A 12,211-nucleotide genomic window follows, 5' to 3' on the forward strand; every position below is an offset into this window, starting at 1 on the left:
GAATTTGTTCATCAAATCAAATATCAAGACCTTTATGGATAGACCTGAACCATCATAGACTAGGAATTTGGACACTTTGCCAATGACAACAGTGCCTTTAGTAAATCTCAACAAACAGGAAAGAGCCATTCCAAAGAGTAAGGCATTGGACAGAATCCTTCTGGAAAGATAAACTAGAAAACGAGAACTTTCTTCATGTGGTGGTTTTTACCATCAAGAATGAATTAGCCTGGTGTCTCAGTAACTCCCATTTGGGACAAATGAACACTGCAGGACCCTCAGGCTCACTCAAATGCAGAAGCCCCAGAAATAGTGGATGAGGCCAAGGACTTCTGCTTCAATCTTGGAAAACTTTGGCTTCAGTACTAGAGGGAAGCAAAGCGATTCTTCAGTCATAGTTGGAAGAAAAACAATAAAAACATAAAATACTGAAAAATAAATTCAGCAGTACAGGCATTGTCTGTTATGATGAACGGTCTTTAACCTGAAACGTTAACTGTTTTCATGATGCTCCTCGAATGTGCATTTACTGCACCCTCATCAACTACATTCAATGATCTTGATATGGCTTCCATTCCATTGACAAGATCAAGCATAAACAATGTGACTAGCTTGTAGAGCACATACACTCTGTCAGCAATGTCCATCCTGAACTCCCAATTGCATTACATTTTAACTCCCTTTCACATTCCCTCACTGACCTGTCTGTCCTTAGCCTTTTCTACCGGCAAGGTGCAGACAAGAACAACATCTCATATTCCTCCTAGGTAGTTTAAACCAAATGGTATGAAATATGAATTTTTCATTTCATATTAGCCTTCTCTGTAGTCTCTTGTGTCTCTCTCTCCTCCTGATCCACCCCTGGTCCTCCATTTTTACTCTTTCCTATACCTGCTCCCAGCCCCCATTTTTGCCCCCTCCCATCCTGATCCATTTACCTACAACACCCAGATTAACTGTATCCCTCTTCGATCTAATTCCATCTGCCCTTCATCTTTCCATTATCACCTTCACAGATTTATCAAATTAGGCTTTGTTTCCCAATTATTACCTTAACTCTGCCTTCACCATCCCATCCCTCACTTGGCACTTTTTTATTCCTGACGAAGGGTCTCGACCCGAAACGTTGACTGCTTCTTTCAACGGATGCTGCCCGACCTGCGGAGTTCATCCAGTATTTTTGTACGTCTTGATTTGACCACAGCATCTGCAGTGTACTTCGTGTTTTCCTTTTTTATTAACTTGTCTGCTTCCACCATCATCAACCTTCACTCCCCCCCCAGTCCACCCGTCACCTACCAGATTGTCTCACTCCTCTCCCTCCCCTCATTAAACTGGCTATCTTTCCACTTAGTTCTGATGCAGGATCTCGCCAAGATATTGGTAATTTCTCTCCCCACCACACTGCAGATGCCTTTTGATCTACTGATTCCTCCAGCTGTGTTTTTTTTTTGGCTACAGGTTCCAGCATTTGCAATCTCTTGTGTCTCTATTCAACACTCTTTATTCAGCACCTAAAGTCCAAATACCCAAAGGCTCATCTCACCAACAGCTAAGACCAGAAATTAATTCACATGGAAGGAAACAATTTCTCTACCACTGGTAGTATCTACAAGAGGCCCTGCCTCAAGAAGGCAACATCTGTTATCAAAAATCCCTATTATTTGAGCTGTGCCATCTTTTTGCAGGAGGTACAGAAGCCCAAAGTTCCACACCACCAGGTTCAAGACAGCTACTTCCCTTCAGCCATTCAGTTCTTGAGCCAAAATGCTAATCACTAAGTTTAGCAACACTATTATCACTTTGCACTAAAATGGACCTTTTTTGTTCTAAATTTGTTTCCTTGTAAAACAAATAGTGTATAATTATGCTTTCCTGCTTCTCTTGTGATTGTTGTTTAAACAATGCTATGTACCTGTGATGCTGCTGCAAGCTTTTCATTGCACATGTGCTCTTCTGCATATGACAATAAACCTGACTTCAAATTTTCAAAGTCAAATTCAAGTCAAAGTAAATTTATTATCAAAATACATACATATACTGACTATAAACCAATTGAGATTCATTTTAGAGTCATAGAACACTACACCACAGAAATAAGCCCTTTGGCCCACTTTTGGCAAAATTATTAATCTGTCTAGTCCCATCAACCTGCACCTGGACCATAGCCCTCCATCCCCCTCCTATCCAGAAACCTATCAAAATTTCCCTTAAATGTTGCAAACAAACCCATACCCACCACTTCCACTGGCAGTTCGTACCACACTCTCACACCACCCTGAGTGAAGAAGCAATCCCTCATGTTCCCATTTCGCCTTTCACCCTTAACCCATGACCTTTAGCTCTAGTCTCATCCAACATCAATGGTCCTGAAAAAGCATCTCAGTCCGAAACGTCGCCTGTTTACTCTTTTCCATAAATGCTGCCTGACCTGCTGAGTTCCTCCAACATTTTGTGTATATCAATGGAAAAAGCCTGCTTGCATTTACCCTATCTATATTCCTATTAATTTTGTATGCCTCTACCAAATCTCCCTTCAATCGTCTACATTCCAGGGAATAAAGTCCTGACCTATTCACTTTTCTCTATAACTCAGGTCCTCAAGTACTAGCAATATCCTTGTAAAGTTTCTCTCAAATGACTCTTTCAATCTTATTGATGTATTTCCTATAGGTAGGTGACCAGAACAGCACACAATACTCCAAATGCACCAATGTCTAATACAACTTCAATAATGACACCCCAATTCCAGTACTCAGTACTTCGATTTATGAAGGCTAATGACCCAAAAGCTCTCTTTATGACCCTATCTACCTGTGATACTACTTTCAAAGAATTATGGATCTATATTTGCAGATCTCTCTATTCTACTGCTCTCCTCAGTGCTCTACTGCTCACCATAGAAGTCTTACCCTGGTTTGCCCTCCCTTCTGCCATTTCCAGTCCAATTTTTTGAGCTGGTCCAGATCCCGCTTCAAGTGTTGATAGCCTTCCTCACTCCACTATGCCTCAATCGTGGTGTCTTTCACAAATTTACTGACACAGTTTACTACATTATCATCCAGATCATTGACACAGATGCCAAACAACAACAGGCCCAGCACCAATCCCTGCATTACACTACTAGTCACAGGCACCCAGTTAGAGAGGCTATCATTTATTACCACTCTCTGGCTTCTGCCTTGAAGCCAATGTTGAATCCAGCTTATTACCACATCCTGAATGTCAAGCAACTGAACCGTCTTGACCAACCTCCCATGCAGGTCCTTGCCAATGGCCTTGCTAAAGTCTATATTCACTACCTTGACTTCATCATCTTTCCTAATAATTTCCTCAAAAAACTCCATAAGATTGGTTAGACACGACCTACCACACACAAAGCCATGTTGATTATCCATAATCAACCCCTGTCTGTCAAAATACTTTTTAATCTGGTCCCTTAAAATATCTTCCAATAATTTTCCCACTACTGATGTCATGCTCACAAACCTATAAATTCCCAGTTTATTCTTAGAGCCTTTCTGAAACAATGGATCAACATTTGCTATTCTGCAGTCCTCCAGCACCTCACTTGTTGCTAAGGCTGGGGCCCCTGCAATTTCTGCACTAGCTTCCCACATGGTTCAAGGCAACACTTTGTCAGGCCCTGAGGATTTATCCACCCTAACATGCCACGAGACAGCAAACACCTCCTCCTTTGTAATCTGTATATAGCCCATGACTTCACTGCTGTGTTGCCTTACTTCTAGTCTGTGTCCATCTGTTGAATAAATACAGATGCAAAAGATCCATTTCATGAGCAAATACAGATGCAGGCATTCTTGTAGACATATACAAGAAAATAAAGAAATACAACCAAATTTATTTTGTCAACAAAATAGAGAGAGTACAGAGGAGATTTACTAGAATGTTACCTGGGTTGCAGCACCTAAGTTACAGTTAGGTCTTTATTCTTTGGAATGTAGAAGGTTGAGGGGGGACTTGATAGAGGTATTTAAAATTATGAGGGGGATAGATAGAGTTGACGTGGATAGGCTTTTTCCATTCAGTGTAAGGGAGATTCAAACAAGAGGACATGAGTTGAGAGTTAAGGGGCAAAAGTTTAGGGGTAACATGAGGGGGAACTTCTTTACTCAGAGAATGGTAGCTTGGTAGCTGTGTGGAACGAGCTTCCAGTAGAAGTGGTAGAGGCAGGTTCGATATTGTCATTTAAAGAAAAATTGGATAGGTATATGGACAGGAAAGGAATGGAGGGTTATGGGCTGAGTGCAGGTCAGTGGGACTAGGTGAGAGTAAGCGTTTGGCACAGACTAGAAGGGCCAAGATGGCCTGTTTCCCTGCTGTAATTGTTATATGGTTATTTGGTTATGAAATACTATATATAAATAAAGACAGACAAACTACCAGCATGCAAAAGACAAACTGTGTAAATAAAAAAATAATACTGAGAATATGACCTTCAGAGTCCTTGAAAGTGAATCTATGGGTTGCGGAATCAGTTCAGGGTTGAGGTGAGTGAAGTTATCCAAGCTGACTTAACAAGGATAAGACCTTCCCTCTTTAAATCAGCTATAGGTGATAAACTTATCAACAGAGAAGCAGACAACATCTGTTGGAATTAGCATTTTGAAGGATTCTTCATCCATGACTGTCCTGGACCCAAATCTCACATCAAAATATCCTGGTCTAGTCATAAAAAGGCCAGAAGCTAATGGGGAAAAAAAAAAACTGGAAACTGGACATGATCTTTATTGCATGTCAACTCCAGGATAAGTGCAGGAAGCAACATCAAGCTCTATTTACATCCTTTTTGTACTTTACAAAAACCTTTGACTCCCTCAATCAAGCAGTTCTTTTCAAATTTGACATCTGCAGCAGTCAATGATCTCTGCCATGTGACAGTATACAAGCCACGATCTTAACAAAACGGTCCACAAATAACCCAAACATGATGCATATTGAGTCAATGGAAGTTACAATATCATCCCAACCTTTCTTGCTGGAAAGCTGTACCTCACCTCTAACAAATTTCCTGCTGGAGTGAAACCAACTTTTAGGATAAATGAAAAAACATTCAAACAGTATCACCACCTCGCCAGACCCCACATTATCTCACATTAAGGTATCTTGAAATTAAATATGGAAGCATTCAAGAGAACAGCTTTACTCTTCACATTCATAAAACAAAGTTCATCTACCAATCTGCCTCCACTGTACAACAGTTCCCTCAATGATAAAGACCTGTGACAAGACCCTGTAAAACACAATTACAGTCCACAACTCAGGACCCCTCAATGAAGGAAGTCAGTGCTGATGAAATTCACCATTGCTTCAATGCACCAAGTCAGCTTTTAGCCACCTGAGAAAAGGACTTCAAATCTAGCACAAAGCTTATGGTACACCAAGTAACTGTGATCCCTGGCCACTTGGATCCTTCAGAGCACAGGTCACCAGCAGATTACACTTTAAAGCACTGGAAAGTTCTCAGCAATGCTGGCTATGTAAAACTCTCCACTAGCAGGATAAGTGAACCAATATCAGTATCCCCAGCAAAGACGTGCTCATGTTGGTGGGCCACATCATTCACAAGTCCACATCGGTGTATCTGCAGTAGAAAGCAACAGAAGCTTTAAATTGCTGAGTATTAACATATCAGATGACCTCTCCTGGGCCCAGCACATTGATGCAATCACAAGGAAGCCATTCCAGTGTCTTTACTTACTTGGAAGATTGAGGAGGTTCAGCATATCATCTAACACACTTCCAAATATGTTCCAGTATGAAAATATCCTGTCTGGTTGCATCATGGTCTGAGATGGCAATTCAAACGCACAGGAATATAAGAAGGTGCAGAAAGTAGTGGACTCAACACAATATATCACTGGCACTCCCTACCATCAGTAGTATCTAAAAGAGGCACTACCATCCAGGCCATAACATTGTTTCATAGTTGCCATCGGGCAGGAGATATAGAAGCTTGAAGTCCCATACCATTAGGTTCAAGGACAGATATTTCCCCTCAATGATTTAATTCTTGAACCAAACTGCACAACCCTGATAAGCTCCAAAGGCATCTCCAAAGTTGCTGATGACACTACTGATTTTGGATAAATCACAGATGGTGATGAGTCTGCTTTCTGGTCACCTGGTTGAGTGGTGCTGCTAAAATAACCTGAAACTGAACATCAGCAAAACTTAACAGCTGATCCAGGAAGAGGAAGGAGGGCAAACATGCATTGGGGGATTGGTGGTGGAGAGTCAGCAGTTTTAAGTATATCAGCGACCTGTCTTTGAGCCAGTACATAGATGCAATCATAAGGAACGCACGGCAGCACCTTCACTTCCTTAGGAGATTAAGCAGTTTTGTCTTATCATCAAAGCTCCAACAAGCTTCTACAGATGTGCTGTTGAAAGTATCCTGACTGGCTGCGTTGTGGCCTGGTATAGCAATTCAAATGCACAGGAACACAAGAAGCTACAGAGAGCAGTGGATTCTGCCCAGCCCATCAAAGGCACATCTCTCCTCATCATCAGTATTATCTACAGGGATGCATTGCTTCAAAACATTTGTTATCAAAGATCCCTGCGATCCAGGCTGTGAACTTCCCTTCAATCATTCAGTTCCTGAACCAACTGGCAAAATCTTACTCACTACTGATTAATAACATTATGAACACTTTGACTATTGTGTTTTCTTTAAAAAGTTCTGTATAATTTATGTTTATTTGTGAGTGCTGCTTATATGCTACATGCCTGTGATGCTACTGTAAGTATTTTTATTACACCTGTGCATACATATGACAATAAACTTGACTTTAACGTTGGAGTACAGAAACAGTATGAGTACTTTGTACTACAGTGAACTTTAAAAAAAATTCTGTTCTTTCTTGCAATATTTTTGTATAACTTATGTATAGTTTGCTGCTTTTGTGTATGTTGAATATCTAATACTATGTGCCTGCAATGTTGCTGCGAGTAAGCTTTTCATTGCACCTATGCATGCATGTCCTGAGGAAATAAACTCCTTTGGCTCTGTCACAGCAAGACGACAAAGGTAATGATTGAAAGATGTTTTGAAAAGTTCACCAAATTCCTGGCCCGCGACACTCAAAATAGATATGTAGCGTTAGAAATGGTTTTGAGAACGTCCAGCGAGACCAAAACAAACCGCAACAGGAGCCTCGCAAGCTACCTCCCTAACCCATTGGTGTCATTCTCGACTTCAGTCGATGCCTGAAAAATTCTCCACCTTTCTGTCTCTCCTTTCTCCTTCAAGATAGTTTTCAAAACCAACTACTTTGATCAAGTTATTTCTTGATCGTCTGTCCCAATGTCTTCAGAGCTGTAGAAGCCGTTTTATGATTGACTGTGAAGCATCTGGGAACGTTTTATACTACGTCAATCGTGCTGCATGGATGAAAGTTATTGTTATACAAGAAAAACTTTATAATTGCTTACAAATCCCAGCAATAATTTCTAACTGTAACGCAATGTCCTTTAGGAACATTTACGTTGAAAGAATCTGATCGTGAGTAATCAACAACGGTTGAAAGTATAGCGGGCTAAGCTCGTAGCCGTAATTTCAGAGGCAGGACTTTTCCTTGGGCCAAATATTTCTGGCAACGTTTATCATTTCAAACCTCAGTTATTAATGTCACTAACCTGCAAACCGATCCTTCCCGACTGCACCCGGAAACTGCTCGAGATTCCCGCCGGGCTCTGATTGACAGATGACGCCACACTCCACGGTCCAATCAAACAAAAGTAGGACGTCCCTTTACTCCCGATCGTCCTTGGCCTCGGGTTAAGCCAACAATTTCATTGTTAAGTATTAAGAATATAACTAAAATAATGCTGATATAATCCGTTATGAGTCATAAACTTCAAAAGAGAACACCAAATTTCAAAATCTTAGATCAAATGGCACATACTAACTCTGCATGCAGCATTAAAAGTTGCCCTGAGATTATGAAAATGCCGCTTTTGAAAAGTTTGCAGGTGTATGTAAACCACTCGACCAAAAATGTTTCCATATCGCATTACTAGCTCTCTGGAGCATGTATTGTAACTTCCATTTGCACCTCAAAATATTAGCATGAACTAGCTGGAATTTTAGGACAATTAGATTGCCCTTACCTTTTCTCTGCTGCAGGCTAGCACATTTCCATATTTATTAAATTCACTTTCAAACTTGCAGTGGAGGCATAGGAGCTCGCAGCATTTCAGATATACGGTGTTGTCAAATGAAAGAAAAATGGCAAATGCTGAAAATATGAAATTAAAACACAAAATGTCAGAAATGAAAAGTCCAGCTGCATCTGCGGATAGGAAAACAGAGCTAACGCTTTAACTGGGAGATAATGATGTCCCTTTCTCCACATTGCTGATCTTATTTTTATTCTTAATTGATCACAGAATTGGAAAGTGCTATTGAAGTAAGCTTGACTAATTGGTGCATTTTAACAAGTACACAGCCTAGTAGAGATGCATACTTAATCACACCTTTAAATAAATCATCGTATATTGGACAGTGTTCACTTTCTCAAGTGATTTTATAGCAACACCTCCTTGTGTGAAAAGTCACTCTTGTTTATATCCTAAACGACATTTTGCAGAGAGTGAAGAAGTCAAGGAGATTCAATCACGCCTAATCTCTTTTCAGTGCTGTTACCACAAGCTTGATATGACTGATCCTGTTGAACTGTGACTGCAATGATCTGTGGTTAAAAGTATTTACAAAAATATTTTTGTTTAATTGACGGGTCACAAGATGTCATGTAAATCATCATCTAGAAATTCTTTTCTCTACTTCATGGTTAACCCTTTGTTTTCCACATAAAAATTATTCTGACTGCACATGGGTTTGTTTCAGTCTTGCTCTCTTCACAGTATCTTGAATTCATCATCACAATCTATATTTGATGCATATTACATCGGTAGGCACAGTTTTAAATAATATTCTATATGATCTGGAACCACCATGCAGTTGTGGAAGTGGTGGGGTTGGGAATGGAGGTTTGGGATAGGCTGGCATTAAGGAGTAGTGAGACATAGGTGAAAAGCCACCAAGGCTTTGTCAGCCTCAGGCTAGAGCAGCGTTAGCTCCTGGGTTCGATTTTAACTGACTGTCCATCTGCCTGATTGCACAGTGAACTGAGGAACGAGTCCCACCTGCCGGAAGTTGCAAAGCAAGCAGGGATGCCACTCCTGGTGTTAACTGAAATCACTTGTGCAACTCTCATTGTATTCAGAGTGAATAGAAACTGTTTCCATTAGTGTGGGGATCAAGAACTAGCAGACACAGAATGAGGACGACAGGCAAAAGAACCTAAAGCAACGTGCTAGAGCCTGGAATGTACTGCCCAAAGTAATACTGAGGCAGATTCAGTTGTGACTGGATAGGTATCAGAACTATGGCAAGAGAACAGAGAAGCAGGACATGTTTCAGCTAATAAAGGCTTGACATACTAAACGGCCTCCATCAACGGAGTAATTATTTAACATTGACTTTAGAAAATTTTTAAAGAGGTTAGTCAAAGTGCTTCTTCCCAATTTTCAATCACCTCCCTGAAACTTACAGGAAAGAAGCTGAACAAAAAGTTTGAGTAATTGCTCAAAAAAAACACAAGAGCATCCCAAAAGCCACAGTGAAATTTTCTCAAATAGGTCAGAACTTTATAAGAAGAAAATGATTTAACTATCTATAATAAAACCAAAGAAGGAATCATATAAGCAGCAGTGTAGTAATTGGTAAACCTACCAAAGAGTTGCAGCATTATTATTAAGAAACATTTGTGGTGTGGTATCATCTCACACCAGCTGTCTGGGGTGACCTTGTTGAATCTTATTGTCTTGAAAACATATTACATCCAGGCTTCGTAACTCTACACTCTTGAAGTTTAGTATAAGATGGAATATCTGCTTTATAAGCCTGCATCTCAACCTTGTTGAGAGGCCCGGCTACTGGGAATTGATTGTGGACTAACCAGAGAGTGATTTTGAAGGAATAACTTACTCTTTATAAACTGCTCATGCTCAGATTAACATAAGTGATGAACTTCAGCCCCATGATGAGTATGGTTCACGTTGGCTTCTTGGAATATATTAGCCCATCTATTTTTTCACCGTTTGCTCAATATTTTCCCAACCATGCCTGAAAATCACCTGGGCTGGATTAACTTGCCATCTGATTCATACCCTGTACTTATATCGCAAACAACAAAGGTCGCCAGTGTTGATCCCCATGCACGCTATTAGTCTCAGACATCCATGCAGAAAAGAATTCTGTCACTATACTCTGTGTCCTCTGACCAATCCAATTTTGGATTCAATTAGCCAACTCACCTTGGATCCCAATTGCCTTATTCTTTGGCTACCATGTGAGACCAAGACTAATTCCTTTCTGAAATCCATATAGATGATACCTGTTACCCTGCATTCAGCAGTCATTTTAGTTACCACCTGAAAAAACTCAATCAAGTTAAAGAGGCAGAATTTCTCCTGCACAAAGGCATGCTGACCATCCTAATCAGCTACTGAATATCCCAATAAATCCCAGCCCTTAGTGATTTCTCCAATAAATTCCATAGCTTTTCATATCAATCTTGAAAGAATCATGGTAATATTTCCCAAAGTTTTCTCACACCGACACTTTCATTGTCTGTCCAGTTTCATTTCCTAAGACAAAGTAGAGAATTGTACTGACTCTAGTGGGATTAGCGACGTATTATCACAAAAAACTTTCTTAGCTGCATTTAGCAAATTCTGCTTCACACACAGCCCTTGCATTAAAACAATCCCAGTCAATACTGGGAAGGTTAAAATCTTTGTCTACTGTAGTTGATGGTTCTTCCACCTCACTGCAAATTGCTTATATATCTGCTCTCCTAGTTCCCACTGACTATCGGAAGGCTTAAGGTATAACTCCAGTGATTCCCCTCTCTTAAAATTAAGTACTACCCATATGACCTTTGGACAATTCCTCCAGGAGACCAATTGACTAAACAGAACCTAGTTATGTAATCTCTAATCAGTACTGTCATGCTACCTCCTCTTTTGTATTCCCCTTAATCACATCCAAAACTTCTGTACCCGAAAACATTAAGCTACCGGTCCTTGCCTTTTCATCAGTCACTTCTCTCTGATTGCAACGTTACCATAATTTCAAGTACTGTCCCACGTTCTAGGCTCATCTGAGGCTCTTGGCATTGAAGTAAATGCATTTGAGCCTGCAAGCTGTCTGATAATTTCTAAGCTGCCCCTGCCCTGGCCTCTGGATTTGCTTGATTTAGTTTCTATATTTTTCTCCCCATCTACTGCACTGATATTATGTACCCCCTCTCCTGCCATATTAATTTAACCTCACCAGGGTAGTGAAAGCAGACCTCCTTCCCAGTTAGGTGCAACCTTTCCTTCTTGTACAGGTCCCAGCTACCCTGGAAAATAATCCATGTGCCTGAAATCATCCCTCCTGCATTGGCTGTTAGGCCATACATTCATCTGTCCTATTCCACTTCTACTCTTGCTAGTGCGTGACTCAGGAATTAATTCTGGGAATAGGTCCTGCTTTTTAACCTTCTGTCTGACTCCCTGACCTCACTTTGAAGGACTTTACCCCTCTTTCTACATATGCCATGAGTACCATGACCTATGGTCATTGCCCCACCTCCTGCTGAACATTCTGTACCCAATCTAAGATATCAGGGAAACTACATCCCAATTTGGAGTCTTGCTCTTAGAAGCAGCAGTGCATCATTTCTTTGGTTACTAATAAATCCCCTGCCACTACTACTTGCTAAACTTTTCCTTCCCTTGCCATGTATAAGAGTTAACAGTGTTGCCACACAGTTAACTGCTACTACTGATTCTCTCTATTCTCTGTGAGGCCATTCCCTCCAATAGTATGGTAAATGGTATATCTGCTTGAGAGGGGAATGACCACATGAAATTCCTACACTATCTGCCTGTACTTGGTGCCCTTCCTTGTGATTACTACCTCCTTTCTGTACCTGCAAAGTGACCTACTCGAGAATCATACCGTGGTATTTTCTGCATCACAGATGCTCCATAGCAAGTCCAAACACCTTTGCAGTTATCATGTGGCTCTTCCTTATCTCCTCTGACAGTAACATCCTCAAAAGGACGTAATTTTGTTAAGAATGATCTCCTTTTCCAAACCTATTAATGCTTTCTGGATGTTCTGCTATTAATT

At 40.6% G+C, this 12,211-nt stretch overlaps 1 protein-coding gene across 3 annotated transcripts in view; it reads right to left on the reverse strand.

Moving 5' to 3' along the window:
• The window catches only part of fancc (FA complementation group C), a 180,359-nt gene extending 172,645 nt beyond the window's left edge, over positions 1-7,714 (reverse strand). For all 3 annotated transcript variants that reach the window (XM_073071347.1, XM_073071337.1, XM_073071329.1), the window contains exon 1: positions 7,663-7,714. The gene's annotated coding sequence lies outside the window, so the exon portion shown is untranslated. The remainder of the gene's footprint in view (positions 1-7,662) is intronic.
• Between the last annotated feature and the right edge of the window lie 4,497 nt (positions 7,715-12,211).

The sequence above is a fragment of the Hemitrygon akajei genome, chromosome 2 (genome assembly GCF_048418815.1).
Source record: "Hemitrygon akajei chromosome 2, sHemAka1.3, whole genome shotgun sequence".
In the NCBI taxonomy this organism is placed as follows: domain Eukaryota; kingdom Metazoa; phylum Chordata; class Chondrichthyes; order Myliobatiformes; family Dasyatidae; genus Hemitrygon; species Hemitrygon akajei.